Below are 20,355 nucleotides of genomic sequence, written 5' to 3'. Positions count from 1 at the left end.
GACAATGAAAAGCTTTGTCACAATTGGCCAGGAAAAAAAGCACACCAGTCTTGTTTTTTGAACTGTAAAACACCCCCGAGTGATTAGTGCTGCTTTTAAAAACCCTGCCTCTGGCTTTGCAGCCCTAACATGTGGACGGGGGGGAATTAACTTTTATTCTGTGAAGAGTGGCTTTCTCCTCATTCTTCAAAACCCTAACTTGTTCATCCTGCAGTGTTGGGTGGATTGGACATTCCCTTCCCTCTGATTAGAATTCAAAGCTGCAATTTTGAAGGCAGTTTGTCTTAGCGTTTTAGACTTTTTTTTTTTTTTTTTTTTTTTTTTTTTTTTTTTTTAAAGATGATTGAACTTGCCGAATGGTATTTTATAATCAATGCATAGGAAAGTATAGTAGGACCCCAGGAGATAACTCTGGTGCATAAGGAAAATAGAACTATGGAAGTTGCCATAGCTAAAGTGACCTTCTCTATTTGACAGAGCACCGAGAAATCTAATTGTAGGATTTTCCTTGTTTTCTGTCCATGTCTAGTAGTAAATGCAGCTGCCTGCGTGTAGTTTGCAAACAGCACTTGCCCTGAGTAGTTGCGTAATGAAGGTTGGTGGTACTCTTCTGGGTTGCTTCTGAAAAGTTGATCATGTGGGAACTCAAGAAAGATTGCACATTTCCCTACTTACTTTTCCCATCAGTGTGTATTTATTTGATTGGCTCCCAGACTCCCTTCCTGTGCACTTCAGTTTCTTACAAGGAAGTTTGTTGGTAGCTTGGCCTGCTTTAATAAATTATCAACACCTCATTTTAAGTGGGTACAAAAGAAATGCAAAAATCAGTTTTTGGAAAAAGCCTCTGAAACCCTTCTTCCACATTGAGGTGCTGAGTTTTATTTAAAATTTACCTGTTGAGAACTAGTCAATATTTCTTAGTATACAGAGTCCTCTGGAGGAAGTTAAATTTTCATAAGTTTTCAGATAGGGACAGAGATAGCTGGATGTTGTTTTTTGTTGTTTGTTTTGGTAGGAGCAGGTGTTGGGATTTTTGCCTTAGAAAAAATAACCAGTGAAACTTGTGGGACTTAACTATTCATTCATATATGGTGATAGGTGTACTTTTGGAGCACCTCAATTAGAGAACTTTAAAGTATCCTGACACTTTTAAGAACACACATTCTTAAACTTTGTAGATTCAATTCTCCACTGAGTTCTGTAAAATATTGTGGTATGAGTAATCTAATTTATTTCATGCTTCATAACACAAACTGAGGTAACTAAATAGTAAGAGTATTAAATCAGCAAATTCTGTTTAGCCGAATGGCAATAAATCCACCTTGAAAATCTGCACCAGTAACAGGGCACTATTTTTAGGGGGAAAATACTTGTCTTGATTTCTCTCATAAAGAGACTGTATATGTCTATTGTAAACATGAATTTGGATGGTGGTTATGCCTGAGCCAGAAGGACTACTTAAGAAGCTCACCTCTTTGTGCCAGAATAAAAATGAAATTCTGCAAGTAGAAAAGTACACATTTAAAAACCAACCCAAATTCGAAGCAAAACTTTTTTAAGTATAGCTTGGAAACCACATCCATAGTTTCAATATAAATTTTATTCGTATTATTGCCTTTTCTGGTAATTTAATCAGATGTCTATTCATTACAGTAGAGGGATAGATGGATAGGTGTCACTTGTAATTTAGGATGTCTTTGTGTATATATCTCTATAGCTATTTGCTTAGATGATGTATACTCTTTAATATTCATGAAAAGTTCAATTTCACACTTGCCCATTGCTTGATCAAGAATTTAAAAAAGCTGTAGGGGTCAAGAAGTGAAACTATAGTGGACCATTTGGAAATGGTTTGGGAATGTTTCCATTTCTTAGGATGTGATTAAAAAAAAAATTGCTGCATAATAAAGCATGTTTGCTGGCAGCCAACAAGCAATCCTTGCATGGTTTCTAGATTCCAGTAAACAACAAACTTTTCTTTGGAGTAGAGAATGAATGGCAAACATGTTTGAAGGGCAGTCTGATGGATCCGAGCCTGTGTCTTAAGTTGAGGACTTTTCTGTTGTGTGTGGGAGGGTATCTTTTATCTTCCCTCTCTCCCAACAGTGGTCCTTACTTTGTTTTATTCCCTTCCACAAGGGGCAAATCAGTGGGCACAGTTAATCCCTCAGCAACTGGTGTGGGAAAACCTGAAAAGACAGAGGAGCTGAACTGAACCTCCGGTTTGGGAAGGTGCTTTGTTTGTTACTGAGAATTTTTTTTTTTTTTTATGGAAGAAAAGTTTAGTAGAAGTTTAGGATTTAAGGGGTAGCTTTCCTCCCAATGAGTGTTTTTGAGCCTGCCAGTCAGGCACACTTTTGGAGTCATCTCTTATCTAGGTGGTGGTTGCTAATGCATTTCTCTGATTCAGCTTTGATGGTTACTGAGTATTTTACAAGTGAACCTCCCTTTCTGTTCTACTGTAAACTAGTATGTAAAAGCTAGTATTATCATTTTAATTGACTTGTCCAAAGTTGGGGAAAGTCAATTGAAATAGAATTGGAATTCATATTTTCAAGTCAGACTGCTTCCTAATCTCAATATGCCATAACAATATAGATTTAAAGCTTAAAACTTTTTTTTTTTGGGGGGGGGAACTAACCTAGTCAACCTTTTTACTTTATAGGTGAGGAAGCTGTAATTCTGAGATCAGATTATGGTTCTAAGGCACCATACTGTCTCTTATAATAGTTGCAAGCATAGGGTCTTAAGAGGAGATGGAGAGCCAATCTCCCTCAGGAAAACCTAGATACAAATTATGTTTTTCATACCCACTACAAGATCATGGTCAATTTTGCCCCTTGTGTTCCTCATCCCATCAAATGGGGACGATGATAAAATAGCTATAGTACTTACCTCAGGATTTTTGGAAGATTCAAATAAGATAATGTGTGCTTTGTAAATTTAAAAATATTGTATCTAATCTGTTGCCATATTTTATCCTTTCTACCTTATCTCTGGTATATGTTCCTTTTTCTTCATTCATATAGCCATTACTCTAGTTTTAGGCCTCATGATTTCTTTATATGTATATGGCGGTAAGTCTTTATTTATTTTTAACTGGGCTCCCTGTTCCATTCAAATGCCAAGGTGATTTTTTTTTTTTTAATGATTCACATGGAATTTACTTTAATATTTATGCAATAAATACATTTGAATACTCATTTTTATAATATTTTTGAGCTTCAATTTTTTTTTCTCCCTTATTCCCTTCCTCCCCAAGACAATAAGCAATCCGATATCGGTTATACATGTACAATCTATATCAATCACATTTCCTTATTATTCATGTTGTGAAAGAAAAATCGGAACAAAAAGGAAAAACCACAAGAAAAAAATACCCTGAAAACTAGTATGCTTCAATCTGCATTCAAACTCCACTGTTATGGGCCAGAACTCTGAACTTGAAACAAAGGATTCTTAAAGGTACTAAGTCAGTGGAATCGATAGAGACAATGGTTATCTAATTTAGCATGGTTCACTATGACTGATTTAATCCTACAAGGAAATGCTATGGGCCAGAACTTGAAACAAGGTACTAAGTGGAATTGAGGAGACAAGGGTTAAATCTAGTTTAGCATTGATTTAATCCTACAACAAATAATGGTTTCCTAGTGATATAATGATTGGTGATACTCAGTGTGGGGCATATAAGTTAGAAGCCTCAGTCAGGGAGATTCAGAGACAAGTGGACAGAAGGCTGGAGCACAAGCCCTTGGACTCAGATTCATCTCACACGCCTTGGTGGCAGGCTCTCCTTCTTCACTTCTCCACTGAAACCAAGACTCTAGAAGGCCTCCAGAAAACTAGCTGAGCCCCAAGTGAAGGAGACAGGACTTTGAAGGAGACAATAAAGGATTTGGACTTTAACCCTGGCTACTCCTTTGGTGATTACTGAAAGTGAAATGAAGGCTGCTCCCAGAGACCCCAAAGAAACCTCAACAGAGAACACTACATTTTACAGAGAATATTACACTCCATAGTTCTTTCACTGGTTGTTGGTAGCATGTTCTCTGCCGAGTCTTTCAGAATTGTCTTTTAAGTCTTATCATAGTTGATCATCAGACAGCGTTGCTACTACTGTGCTCAGTGTTGTCTGGGCTCTGCTCCTTTCACAAAGCATCAGTTCATGTAAGTCTTTTCAGGTTTTTTAGAAATCAGCCTGTTCATTATTTCATATAGAACAATAGTATTCCATTACATTCACATACCACAACTTGTTCAGCCATTCCCTAGTTGATTGAGCATCCCAAGGATATTTTTCTAAAGAACTCTGTGAGTTCCAGTGGCCAGGATCAATTGCAAAGTCTGATGGTTTTTTTTGGCATTTAAAATTCTTTATAGCCTGGCCTCTTCCTAATTTTCTTGTTGCCCATTCCATCACTGTTTCTTGTCACTGTTTCTGTCCATCTTTCCAGCAACCTGGAGAATATCTTAAGTAATGAGATTGATGTCTTGTGAAGTCACTGAAGCTTCCTGTGAGCTCTCTAAGGGTCACATACCATCCTTACTGATTAGTCAGGAGTCTTCTGAATGACCATCCACAAAGATGGGCAGTACTATGATTATGCTTTGTTGCATTGGGATTTAAAATCTTCTTTCTTTTGATTGCTAAAGGAGGAAATTGGGTGAGGATAAATAAAAAGCCAGCTGGGAAATTTGAGAAATGACATTGTTAGGCTGCTTTAATTTTTCCTGTTTTTTTTTTTTTTTTTAATAAGGAAGAGTTTCTGGGATATTCAAACTGCAAGATATCTTAGAGTTCAACTTATCCATCCAAGTCATTGTAAAGAGGGGCAGATTGAAGCCTTGAAAAAAACTAAATTAAGCAACTGCTGTCAACAAGTGTTTGTTAAGCACAAAAAATCTGCCAGACTCTAGACTTACTGTTGGGGTACATAGAAAAATAAGGATGGTTTCTGGGCTCAAGGGGTTCCCATTCTAAAGTGTCTGTGCACGTAGAACTAGTTATATGTAAGACATAAAAAGCATTGATGGAAGGTAATCTAAAAGGCAAAGGCATTAATTAGTTGGTGTCAGTCAGTAAGCATTTATTAAGCTCCTACTATATGCCAGTACTATGTTAACTTTTGGGGATACCAAAAGACATTTCCTGGGAATAGAATTCAAGTATTCATACCTGCCCACCCTCCTCACAATATGCTTTATGTCTTAGACATGAATTTACAAGAGTATATTTATGCAACAGTTAGAACCACTGTTAGGGGCTGGATACATACTGGATAGCAAGTATCCTTGCCATTTTCCCCAACAATTTCATTTTGGAGTCAGAAGATAGCTAGCTTTGAATTCCAATTACAATGACTGGTTATATGATCTTGGGCATGCTACTCCATGTCTTTAAACCTCAGTTTTTCCTTCTATAAAATGGTAGTAATATTTGCAATTCCCAGTCATTGGGTTGTTGAGAGGAAAGTGCTTTGTAAATCATAAGATGGTATGTAAACATTATATATTGGTTATGTTGAGAGCATTTTAACACAGTGCTGGGGTTAAAGAAATATTAGTTGACTGAGTAGATTTGGAACCAAAAGATTAAGGTTTCCATAGTGCCTTTAAAAAAATTTTTTTTATATTGAAATTATTAGAATTCTCGATATTATGTTAAATAAGTGCTGAAAGTAGTTATTTTTTACATTGATATATCATAATTCTCCAGTTGATGGGCATCCCCTTAGCTCTTTGTTAACTCAAAAGGGGTGGCTATTAATATTGTTGTACATATAGTTTCTTTTATCACTTATGAATATGTACTTCATTGTAATATTTCTGAGTCAAAAGGTATATAGTTGAGCAACTTTAGGCATGTAATTCCAAATTGCTCTGCATTTTGTCTGTACCAGTTCACAGCTCTGTATCAATGTGCTTCTCTAACCAGAACCCTCCAGCAATTGTCATTTTCCCTTTTTTGTCACTTTTCAAATTTGAAGGGTGTGGTATAGAACCTTAGTGTTATTTCTTAACATTTCTCTTATTAATGATTTGGAATGTTTTTCATATACTTGTTGATAGATTTTTTTCCTTTTCTTTTTTGAGAACTGCCTGTTTATGCCCTTTGGCCATTTATCTCTTGGGGAAATGCTCTTATTCTTATTTATTTTAATCTGTTCCCTATACTGTGTATATCTTGACTATCAGGCTGACTGGCTGCAAAGGTATTTTACCAGTTAACTATATGCCATCTGCTTTTAATTACATTGGCTTTTTTTTTTTTTTTAAAAGGAGTTATTCATTTTTGGTCTTAATTGGAGTTATATGATTTGTCAATGATGATACAACTAATAAGGGTCTAAGGTCACTTTTAAACTCAGATCCTCTTACTTCAAGGCCAGTGCTCTATCCATTGTACTACCAAGCTGCTACTAATTGCATTAGCTTTGTGCAGAAGCTTTTCATTTTATATAATGAAAATTTCCCATTTAATCTCATCTTTCTTATCCTTTGTTTTGTTAGGAATTTATCATATAAATGACAAATTAGATGAATGATATCATAATAACTAGCATATGTTTTCTCATTTGATCCCCATATTAACCCAGCAAAATAGGTGCTATTATTGACTCCATTTTACAGATGTGGAATCTAAAGCTTAAAAGAAGTTGTATCTTGTCCAAGGTAATGTAGCTAACTAAAGTCTATAAAGAACTCCTTTCTGCAAGAAGCCTTTCCCAAGCCCATCTGAGATATCTCTAATTTATTCTGTTTATATATTATTTGTATATGGTTACTGGGGCAGCTACCTTGCACAGGGGATAGAGCTGGGCGAGGAGACCTGGAATCAGAAAGATTCATCTGAGTTCAAATCCACCCATAGATATTTAGTAGCTTAGTGACCCTGGACAAGTCACCTAACCCTGTTTGGCCTGGTTTCCTCATCTGTAAAATGGTTTGGAAAAGGAAATAGCAAACCACTCCATTATCTTTGTCAAGAAAATCCCAAATGGGGTCATGAAGAATCAGATACAACTGAACAGCTTTGAGCTTCTTGAGAGCAGGGATGGTTATTTTTTTTCCTTTTCTTTATCTCCCCTGAACATATCAGGGGATCAATAATTGCTTGTTGACTTTTTCTCTTCATATGAATTTTGTATATTGGGTTATATTTGCCCTTTGGTAATTTGGTGTAGCATAGAATAAATTCATTTAGGTAATGATAAGGACTTGTTGACTTTGTTTTCGGTATATGAATTTTGTTGTTATATTTCTAGCCCTTTGTAGTTTGTTATTGTGCTGAAAAACTAAATTAACTTAGGTAGTATTCTTATTCTACTGACACAGCTCAAAAATGTCTCTTTAATGATTAATTCCAATATTTCTCTAAGGCCTGTTTTGTAGTTACTTCCTTATGTGTCATGGTATCCAAACTGTCAAATATTTTGAACATCCTCTAGTTCTTTTGAATGAGATTTCTCTTTTAATCTCTTCCTGCTGGATTTTTATGGCAATGCACAGAAATGCTGATGATTTATGTGAGTCAGAGGCGAAGCTCTAATGGCACTATTCTCTGAGTTGGGGTTTGATGTGGGGCTGTAATGAGGTACTTGAAAGCCACTGAGTATTTAACACAAGGAAGTTGACTTTGTCCTAACACTTCAAGGCTGTGCAGCAAAGATGCAAGGGCACAGTTACTCTGGACATCCCTCCTGAGTCTATATGGAAATGGGCTTAGTCAGCAAAACAAGGGAAAGTGACTTGAGTGGGTTTTAGAAATGCAGGTAAGAGGGCTGTAGGCTTCCTGTGACTGGGACTTTTTATGCCATTAGAGAACTAGGAAATTGTGTCAGGGAAGCCAGGACAAATTAGACTTCTTTCCTCCATCATGTGGGTTAGAGGAAAGATGCTGTGTTCTGTCACATTGTAGATGGATGATGATAATTTATGCTAGATAACACTTGTTTTATATCTTGCTACTCTGTTGAAGTTTTGTTTCAGTTTTTTATTGGCTTTTGAGGATTCTCTAAGCAGAGAATATCATCTGCTAAAAGTGAATTTTGTTTCTTGTTTTCCCATGTTCTGTTAATTTTATTTGACTTTTTGCTGCTAGTACTATAGTAGTGATAATGAACATCCTTATTTTCCTTTGCTCTTAATGAAAAGTTCTTTATAGTTTCTCCATTATATATATATATATATATATATATATATATATATATATATATATATATATATATATATATATAATATACATTATATATGTACCTATACAAATAAATATATATTGTGGAGAAACTATAGAGAACTATATATATATATATATATATATATATATATATGTAAATACTTGTTGCTGTTTTAGATGGATGTAATATAAGGCCATCTTTTCCTATGCTTTTTTATTAACTGAAATGGATATTTTGTCAAAAGTTTTTTTGTAGCTACTGATTTTATAGTTGTTATTAATGTGGTTTTTTTTAATAGTTATCCAAATATTGAACCAACCTAGCATTCTTATTATGATTTAACATGTTCACAGTATATGATCTTTTAATTATGTTGATGTAATCTCCTTGTTCATATTTAATTCAGTATTTTTGAGAATATTCATTACAGATATAATCCTACAATTTTTCTTCTTTGTTTTGTCTTTGGTTTAGGTATCAAAGATATATCTGTGTCATAGAAATAATTTGGGCATCTCCTGTTTACCTAGTTTTGTAAACAGTTTATGTAATACTGGAGTTAATTGTTTAAACATTTGGTGGCATTTACTTGTAAGTCCATCTGGCCTTTTTTTTTTTTTTTTTTTCCTTTTTTACTTTGAGAGTTCTTTCATGGCTTGTTCAATTTATTATTTTTCCCACTATTATTTTTCATCTGGGTATTTTATATTTTTTTCATATTAATCCATTTCATTTAGACTTATCAGTTTTTCCCATTATTTTTTTTTTACTGTTACATTCAATTACATTAAATTTTTTTTCTTTTCTATATTCATTTAAAATTTTTCTAAAGTTCTCCTCCACATGTTGAGAAAGCAGGCATTTTGATATACATTATACATGTAAGGTCATGCAAAACATATATTGATATTAGCCATGTTACCCCCTCCCCCTCCAAAAAAAAGAAAAGAAAAATTCAAGAAAATAAAGGTAGGTGGGGAGAAAATGCTTCACTTTGTACTCACATAAAAAGATTTTATCAGCATATACTTGATCAAAGTTTTCAACTATTTTCACTTTTCTTTATTTGTTGTGAAATTGTTTTCACTTTTTTATACCATTGTTTTGCTTTTAAAAACTTTAATCAGATGAATTAAAACTCTTTGTTCTTATTAAAAATTAGTTCCTAGTTTTATTTATTCATTAAAATAACTTTTTTGCTTTCAGGTTTGTTAATTTCTTCTTTTACTTTGAACCTTTTTATTTTTGTGTTTAAATAGGTTTAACCATTTCATTTTTGTTTTTTTTCCCCTAGTTTCTTTTACATGTATACCCAATTCATTGATTCACTTTCCCTTTTGTTGATGAAATTGTTTAGAAACAAACATTTTCCCCTAAAGACTGCTCTGCTTTGGCTACATTTTGAAAGTTTTTATTTGTTGTCTTGTTGTCCACAAGTAGGCATATTAGATTTTTTTCTATTTTTCAAATCCTTTAATTTTGTTTTAATTCTTTTTGTTATTTCATGAGGTCAGGGAATCTGTTACCTATGTAAGCTTTTTGTTTTTAAACTTTTTATTCTCCTTCCATCTTTTTTCTCTCTCTTTATATATATATATATATATATATATATAATTTTTCATTTTTTAAACTTTTTTTTTTCTTTCAGGCACCCTTAGTTCTTGTGTCCCTAGTTTTTTTCTGAGCCCCTGAGGCTTACTGGATTTCTACATTCTCTTGGGAGTTCCTTTTGGACATCTCTTGACCCATAATATTTCTTCACAGTTGTCTGTGCTTTGTATCTCTTTAAGCAAACCTTCAGCCTGAATTCCTGATGTTGTGGCTTTGATTTGGGGGCATGTTGTGACTTTTATACTTCCTTTGCTGTGCCTGGACTCGGAGCACTCAGGACAGAGTTTTAGGCCCCCACAAAGGATCTTTTTTCAGTTTGTTTCCCTGGTCATAGCATAGTCTAACAGACTTTTCTGGGGCTTTCCAGTTGGGGGCACTGCTATGATTTTCTGGCCTGTTTACCTTATCTTTCTCAGTGGGGATTTCTCTTTGAGGGCTGTGACTTCTGATTACCTTTTTTATGCAGTTCTGGGCTAGATAAAAGGATGAGATTCACATTCTTCAAAATGGAAAGAATAACTAATAGTAACACCATTTAGTCTTGATGGGATTTTTTTGGGGGGAAATGGGCACACTTGTTGGTGGAATTGCAAAGAAATTCTTTAGGAGCAACTTGCAGTACATAGCAAAAAAATTTTTTTTCTTTTCCTTTTAATAGCCATCCCTGGAAATTCCTTTGTGAGAAATATTTCCTGAAATTGTTATCAAAGTGAAAAGAAGAGCCATCTGAAAATTTCCACAGTATTAGTTGTAATTGTAAAAACATTGCAGGCTAAATGTTCAGCCATGGGGAATGGTTAAATAAATTATGATAAAATGCTATGGAAAAATTCAGCTGAGATAGGCAAGTATGAGGAATACAAAGAAATCAGAAAAGATTTATGTGAAATAATGCAAAATTTAAAAAAGCAGAAGTAGAACCACATACTATATATACTCCATAACTACAAAAAAGATTACTGAATGGGAATGAAGAGATAGGAATTTATTATTACATTATCTTTGTTGAAATCTTTATTTAAATCTAAATAATTGCAGAATAATCTTAATAGATGATTAATAGTAATCTTATAACTTTTTTTTTAAAGGAGTATTTAAAGGCTGACTCATTTAGTCTTTTAGGGAAATTGGAGAAATATAGGTCATATAGGATATTCTGGGGAAACTGAGCTACTTAATAGCTGTGTGGATTTAAACAAGTTAATCTGCATAGTAAAAGTTAAGATAGACTTAGTGTCCAAGGGATTGATGGATAGATGTCACAGGATTTGTAAAGTTGGATGGGGAAAAAAAATTACATCTTTATTTTCCTTAATGTGTAACTGAAATTTAGCATTTTGCTCACTTATTTTAAAAAAGTTATTCTGAGAAGGGATCTGTGATATAAAGATTAAGCTAGATGTCTGAGGTCACTTTAAGATCTGATCCTATGAGTTGTATCCTATAATCCAGAAGACTGGGAGACTTGAGAGAGGGGGGTATGTGAGGGAGACTGGTGTCTTGTGAAAAGAAAATGATCTTCAGAGGAGGAGATGTTAGCAGAGGTCAGGAGAGGAAGGAATTATTTAATGTAAAGAATGAGGGGAGATGTAAAAAATGCAAATCCCTATTAAAATGAGTGGGGAGGAGCTCAGGGAATTGTCCTGTGAATTCTGGGTGCTTCCTCTCCTCTACATGGAAGTTTGATTGACAAAACAGTAACCCTAACTTTCTAAAGCCCGTAGGAGTGAGTCCCTAAGTTGTGTTAACCATTAGGCGCAGCCTACCTGAAAAAGTCTCAGACTCGGTAAAAGGCTTTGCTTTCCATGGATGGCCGATCTTACACCATTTACATGAATCACTCTTCCTATTTAAAGCAAAACAAAATTTAAAAAGCAGCACTTGATTCTGTAAGATGTAGCTACAGAAAAATATCATTGTAGGAATAGGGAGGGAGCTCAAGGGAGAAAGTACCAATTCTGTACCTCTGGATTGTACAAACAAATTCTGTCAAACTAGAGAGGACTTGCTGATTAACTCCACACAGTTTATTGTTTTCCCAAATTAAGTTTTGGTATTCTGATGTTATGTCTGACTGAACCTTTCTCAAATTAAAAAGGTTGTACCAAATTACAAAAAACACTTTTTTTTCCTATGTGAATTAGTTTGGGAGAAAATACTAATGTGTTTTTAAGTGAGAGACAGTGTGATAAAATACAGTAATTGTGTCTGTTGGTAGAAGAACTGGATTCAGGGTAAGCATTGTTGTGCCTACCTGGAGTCCCGGCTACCAGAAATATTGGGGCTGGTGGACTGCTGGAGCTCTGGAGTTCTAACCCAAAAGGGTATTCACACGAGGTCCAGCACCAATGTGGTGAAGTCTCCGGGAGTGAAGGGGTGTCAGGCCGCCACTAACCAGTCCCATCTGTAGATAAATCAGGCTCTTGTGGCTGCCTGGGGGGAGACTGGTTTCACACTTTGGTTTGAACATTTACTAGTGGTGTAATCTTGGGCAAATCAACCTTTTAAAATCTGCTTTTGTTATCAGTGATCTAGGGATGGTGATACTTTATAATTCCCTGCTTTGTAAATGGTAAAAAGTGTGATTGATATAAGTGTGAAATTTACCATTATCAGCTAGCAACCCCTGATCCTTAATTTTCTCATTTGTAAAAGGTTAACACAAACATTTATAATCCCTATCTTCAGTGGTGTTGCTATAATGGAAAGAGCCCATCAGCTGGGAGTCAGAGGATCTGAAGGTAGATTCTTAATCTGTTACTTATTACTGGTATAAATTTGGGAAACTAGGTGCTATAAGAGATAGTCTTGGTCCTTACTTTGAATGCTGCTGCAGATACTATTGCCTTACTTGTATGGGCACTTATAGCTCCTTGTGCCTCCATTTCCTCATATATAAAATGGGAATAATTGGGGTATTTACCCCAGAGGGTTGTTGTGCTGAGTAGTGCTTAAAGCACTACTTAGGATGATGTCGTATAAGTACTGTGGGCCTCAGTTTGCCATTTTGTAAACCAAATGGGGTTGACTTGATCTAAAGTTCTCAACCTTTTTTATGAAGCTTATGACTCCTTCACAATAATGTTTCAAAATGCATAATGTACACAAAATGCACAAAAATGTTTCAAGATGAAAAGCATAGGATTACAAAGGAAATCAATTATATAGAAATCATTATAAAATTTAAAATATATTTTAAAACTATGTATTTATATTTAAAATAATTTAAAAAATAAAAACAAATTGATAGGCCCTAGTTAAGAACCCTTGAACTTGATCTGGAAAGTCTCTTCTAATTTTAAATCTTAAGAGGGGAAGGAGTAAGTGAGAGGAAATATGTTAAATTTTCAAGTGCTTTATACAGAGCATGTTTCTTTGAAACATACCTGCAATTTTTCACATGTAACATAGGAATATATTAATTAATATAATATATTCTATTAAAATATTAAATAGTATGCAGTGAGACTGTTGAGTGAATGTGTATGTGGTTTCTTCAGGGTCTCCCCACTAAGAGAAACAAGGATATCATAAAGACTAAACATAATTTTCCCTGAGCCTGGGATGGAGAGTAACCTCTGATCTCCCACTCTTTCCAACTCCCATTCCTCCCTACAGTCCTCCGGTGTATGTGATCTTGATTTTTTTGATCATGTCATGTAATTTTCTGAATCTGATTACTGGGGAGAATGGCCTGAGAGTGGAATTCTTCAAAAGCTAAGAGCTCAGAGTAAGCTCTAAGACCATAGATTTTAGGGTTTCATATTTGAACAGAATTCTATTTCTGCCCCAGACCACACTGAAACTCAGCCAGCGAAGGTCAGGCCCCTTGTGAGAGTCAGGCTAAAAAAGTGATGCTGCCTCTGTGGCGCTGGTTTCCTCCGGTCTGCTCGCTTTTTTTGCCCTTTTAGAAAGTGTACAGCCAGGACACCTGCACGGCGGACCCGAGGCTCAGCTGCTGGGGAGTTTTGAGCACCACTTTGTGGTTAGCTCGGATACACAGACACTGACTGGGAGCTGCTTTCAAGGCCTTTGGCTGGGTAATTAACACAATGGTGACTGGCTCCCTGTATGATTAAGGGAGGAAGTCCTGAGTCAGTATCACATTAATTACTTCTGAATTCCAAGGGTTGGGGTAATGGTAGCTTACATTTGCATAGTATATTAAAGTTTATATGGTGCTTTCTTAACTCTGTGAGGTGGGTTATTATACGCATCCTCATTTTATAGCTGAGGAAACTGACGCACAAAGAGATGAGAGGATGAGCTTGAGATCATTATCACTCAGTCCTGGCTGACTTTTTGACCCCGTGAGTGAGCAGTTTTCTTGTCACTTCCTTCTCATGTTACAGCTGAGGAAACTGAGGCAAACGGGGGCAATGACTTGTTAGTGATTACCTAAGTGTCTGAGGCTGGATTTGACCTCGGCAGGATGAGTCTTTCCGACTCCAGGCCCTGCATTCTAAGTACTGTACCACCTACAGTCACACAGCTGTTAATGGCTAGAGCTGCGTAGTGAGTGTGAGAGATCTTACTTCAAGACCAGAATGCTTTCTGCTTTACCACAGTGAGGAGATAAGGGGAGGAAGGGAGGGAAAGGGGGGGTAGGGCGAATCACACTCAGTGTTATCTCCAACTAGATCCGGGCTTCTTAATTGGGTATCCAGTGACCCTTCGTTGGGTAGGGGGATAGATTTCAGGGGGGCCCGTGAACTAATCTGGAGGAAAAGACATTTATTATCTGCTTTACTTTTGAATCTGGACAACAAATAAGTCTGAGAATGAGCCTATAGGCCTTAGCAGATTGCCAACATAAAGGGTAAGAATTCTTGTTTTAGATTTAATTTACAAAAATGATATTCTATGAGTGATGTTACCATCTTAAGAATGAATTGTTATTTGTTATGTATCAGAAAGGGGGCCTCGGATGGAGAGGGGTCTGCTTCTGGAGGTGATGGGTTCTCCTTCCATCGGGGGACTTCAGGTTGAGGCTGGATAGCGTGGATAGTGGAGTTTTTCTTGTTTTGTTTTTTTTCCCCCTGAGGCTGGAGTTAAGTGACTTGCCCAGGGTCGCTGGAGTGAGGCTGGATTTGAACACGGGTCCTCCTGAGGTCAGGGCTGGTGCTTTAACCACTGCACCACTGGCTGCCCCCGATAGTGGGGATTCTTTTGGACTAAAGGTTGGACTAGCTGACTGCTGAGGGTCCCTTCTTCAATTGTGTGATTCTGAGAGCTGGTTGAGGTGCTTATGGAGACATGAGGGATACCACAGGTTATTTTGCTGCCAAAAGTAGTGATCTCATTTTTACAGCAAAGGAAGACAAGACTATTATGATTGCCCTCTCCATAAGATGCTGCTAAGTATGTATAAAGTGCAGGTGTGTCTTCTGTCTTCCCACTAGAGAGAAAGGCAAATGGACTGAGAATATACCTCCCAACTTTCCAGGTTATCAGGGAAAAAAAAAAAAAAAAAAAGGATCCCCTTGCCTTTATTATTATTATTTTTTTTTTTTTAACAAAAAAAAACCTCAAGGAAGTAGTGAAGAAAAAAAGAAAGAATCAGATGAGAGAGACAAAAGAGAAATCCTGCCCTAAGCCGAGTTGGAGAATAGAACTTGACACAGAGGAAGAAGGGAAGGACCATTGGAGCCAAGTAAAAGTAAAAAAGAGGTTCTTTGGGTAAACTGAGGAGCAAGATCTCTTGGGGAGCTCTTTGTACTGCTAGGAATAATAAATGTGGATCCCCAGATCATCTGGCCTTGGACATGAGAGGAGAAGAGGAATGGTAGGAGCTTCCTCAGGAGCAATCTGTCTATTTAATATAAACATTCTTGTGATGCCTTGTGCCTTCCTAGGGCAACAGATAGCTTTTCCAGCACCTGTAAAACAATGATGACCACTCCTCTGGTGATTCACATGGGGATAAATGATACTGCCAGAGATATCTGGAAGGCATTGTTAGTGATTATGATATCCTAGGCAAGAAACCCAAGACCTCAGGGCACATAAGGGATGCTTTTTAAAAAAGCTGGTGCTGAGCAGTGGCCAGTCTTGGGAGGGGGAGGTGAATTGTGAAATGAAGAGCTTCTTGGGCAGGTAGATTTCTGACAAGAGTATTTGTATTTCTGACCCACGGCTTAAAATACAGGAATGACGGGGCCCTGTGTAGGAGAGGTGTGCAGCTAATGAGAACTGGTTTTTCCTGGAGAATTACAAATCTGATAAAGAGAGCTTTAACCTGAAAAGGGAAAAGGATAAAGCTGCTCCCTTATATCTGCCTACTAAGCCAGATGCCTTGAAGAACAGGAACTATAAAGTGGGGAAAAGTATAACAATGAGGATACCCTAATAATTCACAGACCCAAAAATATAAGAAAGGAGCCCACAATAAAATGTCTTGTCTCAAGTCTGGTCTGTAGAAATCCATAGATACACTCATATATACATAGTGTGTGGAGTAACATTGGAAGGGGAGAAAAAGGGGAGGAAGAGAAAATGTGTATGTAACATCAGATATATGTTGTAGTTTTTTTGAATCTGTTTTTCTTGGGCTTTATAAGTCTTTCTCTCCCCTCCCCCCTTTGTTCCTTTGAATTTCTTCACATTTATCACTAAGACAGAATAATATATCATTGCATTCATGTTCAGTCATTCTCCGGCTGCCTGTCACATGTAACAAATTTTTATTAAGTACCTACTATGTGCCAATCACTGTGCTAAGCTCTAGAGACATAGAAAGAGGCCAAAAAATAATCTCTGGGCTCAAAAACTTCACAGTCTACCCAACATGATTCGTAAGGAAACTTTTTTTAAAAAATAAATGTATGTGTATAAACAGAAAAAAGGAGAAATGAAAAAAAAATTCACAGTCTAATGAGAGAAACAATAAGCAAAAAGAATATCTACAATAAGCTGTATACATGACAGATAGGAAATTAAGAGAGAGATATGATGATAAAATGGGAACTTCTAACCTTTTGCTGAACAAACCATGATGTGCTGAGCATTTTTGTTTGAGTCTTTCTTTGCTCTTAGAAATCTTCCTGTAATGTAGTTCCAGCAATGATATCTTTCATTCAGAGGAAATAATTTAACTTTTCTTACATAATTCAGAATTATGAACATTTCCAGAAAGTTTAAGCCGGTTCATGACTCTACAAGCAGTGAATTAATCTATCAATCTTCTCATAGGCCCTCCAATAATGAGTTTTTCCATCTTTGAGCATCTCTGTCAAATTCATGGGTGTGATATAGTATCTCAGGTTGGATTGTAATTTATATTTTTAAAACTATGAGTAATTTTGAACATTTTCTTTCTGGTAATAATCAGTGGTATTTTTAAATTGTTTTTTAATAATATGACTTGTGGATTGGATTTTAATATCATATTATATCAGTTCCCTTTTTATTTTAGATATCAGTTTCTTACAAGAGATCTTTATTGAACATTTTCTTCAATCTGTATTTTTTTCTTCTGATTCTTGTTATATACTGCTTTATTGTGCAAGGGTTTTTAAATTTTATGTACTCAAGATCACTTTATCTTTTTACAATATCATCTGTTCTATATTCTATCCACATTTTTATGTTGTGATTTTTATCTATTTAGATATTGTATACACATAAAATTTGAATTTATTAAATGTCTGTTGCTTATATAAACCTATTTTGGTTTTTTTGCCAATTTGCTTAATTCTAAAATATGGCAGCCACATGTGGCTAACACTGCTTGAGTCTCATTTCCTAAAGGTGTTATCAAAAGAACTTGCCAGACTTATATGTGTTGTTGATGAGTGTCATAGTTTATTCCAAGTTGAAATTTCTTCACTTTATATTTTATCTAACATAAAAATCATTTTATATTCTCTACTTCATGTTTGAAAACTTCATTTATTTAATAAGTATCCAAGTTCTTTGAGAAAAGAAGCTGTGTCAGTGGCACAGAATATGAAGTACAATGGTGGTCACTCAATAAATATTTGATAAGTTAAATTGATTCAAGCATTGATCTCAACATTCAGAGAAGAGCCAATTATTCACTTAATAATGACAAAACTACTCCATGTTCAGTAATCAAATTCTGAGGAAAATTATTGTGTTTTGAGATAATTCTCAGAGAGGAAAATCTGGAAAGGTTCTCCAATGAAGTTATATAGTACTATTACTCGGTTCCTAGACAGCAAGATAAAGACTCCAGAATCTGAGAGGCTGAGATTCTTGCCATGGTGCAAGAAAGATCCTGAGAAACATCCAGGCAGGTCTGGCAGACCCAGAATTGAAGCCAACTGAAACTGAACCATGGCAAGAGACAAGACCAAGCATTGTAACAGAAGGTGGGATCCAGCCTGTAGACAGTCATTTCAGACCAGGCAAGGTTTGTCCTCACTAACCAGGAGTATTGAATGGAATTTGATCCAAGCACAAATGCTCAATATGGACACTAAGCCCAGTGCTACAGACAAACCAAACACCCATTTTTCTGAAGAAGTATCTTGAATTTAGACATGATCAAGTGGGTAAACCCAGATTAAGAGTCGCCTCCTACCAACAAGTCCAAATAGAGCCTCAGAGGAAAAAAAAGTCAGCCACAAAGAAATGAAATGAGATGTAAAATAGAACAGTTAGGGAGGGAAGAATGATAAAGATATAACACCTTAGAACAGATGGTAGAAAGCCCCAAGAATGGGATGCCCTCAAATAGAAAATAACTCAATAGGCCAAGAAATATCAAAATCAAAAATTGAAAGAAATAAATTATCAAAAAAAAAACCACTCCCAAAACTGACCTAGAAAATTGATCAAGGAACAGTAATCTACAAATTACTGGATTGTCTAAAAATTGTGACTTTAAAATAGTTTTGACACTATCTTTTGTTTGTTTTTGTTTTTTAAACTAAATATCTTTATTTATTTAATAGCTTTTTATTTTCAAAAAAATGCAAAGATAGTTTTCAACATTCACCCAACCTTATGTTCTAAAATTTTCTCCCCTCCTTCCCTTGACTCTTCTTTTTAGACAGCAAGTAATCTATGTTAAACATATATAGTCCTTCTATACATATTTCCACATTTATCATGCTGCATAACACACACACACACACACACACACACACACACACACACACACAAAATAGACTAAAGAGGAAAAAATAATGAGAGGAGAAAAAAAAGCAAGCAAACAACAAAAAAGGTAAAAACACTGTTGTCATCCACATTTAGCCCCCGTAATCCTCTTTCTGGATGCTGATGACTCTCTCCATTACAATTCTATTGTAAATGGCCCAAATCGCCTCTTTTGTTGAAAAGAGCCAAGTAAAAATATTTAGATAGCTCGGTTTTAGAAAAATAAATTGAATAGATTATAAACTTTTTAAAAATATATTTTTAAGCTTTTTATTTTCAAAATATATGTATGGATAATTTGGATAATTTTTGACTATTGCATAGCCTTTGTGTTCGAGATTTTTCCCTCTTTCCCTCCACCCTCTCCCCCAGATGGCAAACAATCCAATATATGTTATACATGTTGTTGCCATGTACAATGTTCTCTTGGTTCTACTCATTTCACTTAGCATCAGTTCATGTAAATTTCCCCAGGCCTCTCTGAAATCATTCTCCTGATTGTGATATTCCATAACATTCGTATATCATAACTTATTCTGGCATTCTCCAATTGATGGACATCCACTGAGTTAAAACAGAGGGTTGGAGCAAAGTAAGTTATACTTTAACTGAAATAGGAAAAAAAAAAAAAAAGGCAGAGGTAACTAACACCAATGATTTCAGATAAGACTATAGTAATTATAGATATTATAAAAAGAAATGAACAAAGAAATTACATCAGGTTTAAAGGCTTCTTAAATAATGAACCAATAATAATATATAGTCACTGAACAGGAAAACAGCTAGTAGTTAAGAGAAAAAAAAATAGTTAAGTCAAAAGGAGAAATGTATTGTAAAACTATAATGGGAAAAGGGGAAAGTGTTTATTTCTTTGAGACCTAGAAAATTTAAATGAGATAAATAAGAAAATTAACAACATGAACAGAACTTTAGGAAAATTAGAACTGATAAAAATTCTGCTGATTATTGAATGAGAACAGAAAGGAATTAGCGTAGTACTCAGACATGTATGACAACTACAAAAATTAGCTGTAAATAAAATTTTTACCAAAAATGAATAAAATTTGAATGCATTGTTTACTTATTACATCAAAATTAAAAAAAAATAAAAATTAAAAAAAAGTTCAATAAAGTGCCTTTAAGAAAATTAAAAATTAACTGAATAACTTAATTCTAAAAAATTAGTAGGTCAAAGAAGCAACAAAAAATTTCAACAAATAAATATTATACTAAAACTTATAGAATGCAGCTAAAGTAGTCCTTAGGGGAGAATTTATGTCTCTAAATGCTTTCATCAATAAAAGAAAAATAAGACAAATCTAATTTGTGATTATAAAATTGTCTAAGAATTAACAAATCAAAACCTTTCAACTAAGTAAATCAAGAGATTAACTTGAAATTAAAAACCATTGGTAAGCACAATTTAAACTTTGTAAAAAGG

At 35.2% G+C, this 20,355-nt stretch overlaps 1 protein-coding gene across 2 annotated transcripts in view; it reads left to right on the top strand.

The window, feature by feature from the left end:
- The window catches only part of ETV6 (ETS variant transcription factor 6), a 298,560-nt gene that overhangs the window by 926 nt on the left and 277,279 nt on the right, over positions 1-20,355 (top strand). The gene's annotated exons all lie outside the window — the stretch shown is intronic.

This window comes from Sminthopsis crassicaudata, chromosome 5 (genome assembly GCF_048593235.1).
Source record: "Sminthopsis crassicaudata isolate SCR6 chromosome 5, ASM4859323v1, whole genome shotgun sequence".
Taxonomy (NCBI): domain Eukaryota; kingdom Metazoa; phylum Chordata; class Mammalia; order Dasyuromorphia; family Dasyuridae; genus Sminthopsis; species Sminthopsis crassicaudata.
The sequence above is the reverse complement of the archived record's forward strand: the minus strand, read 5'-3'. Positions and strand labels throughout refer to the sequence as shown.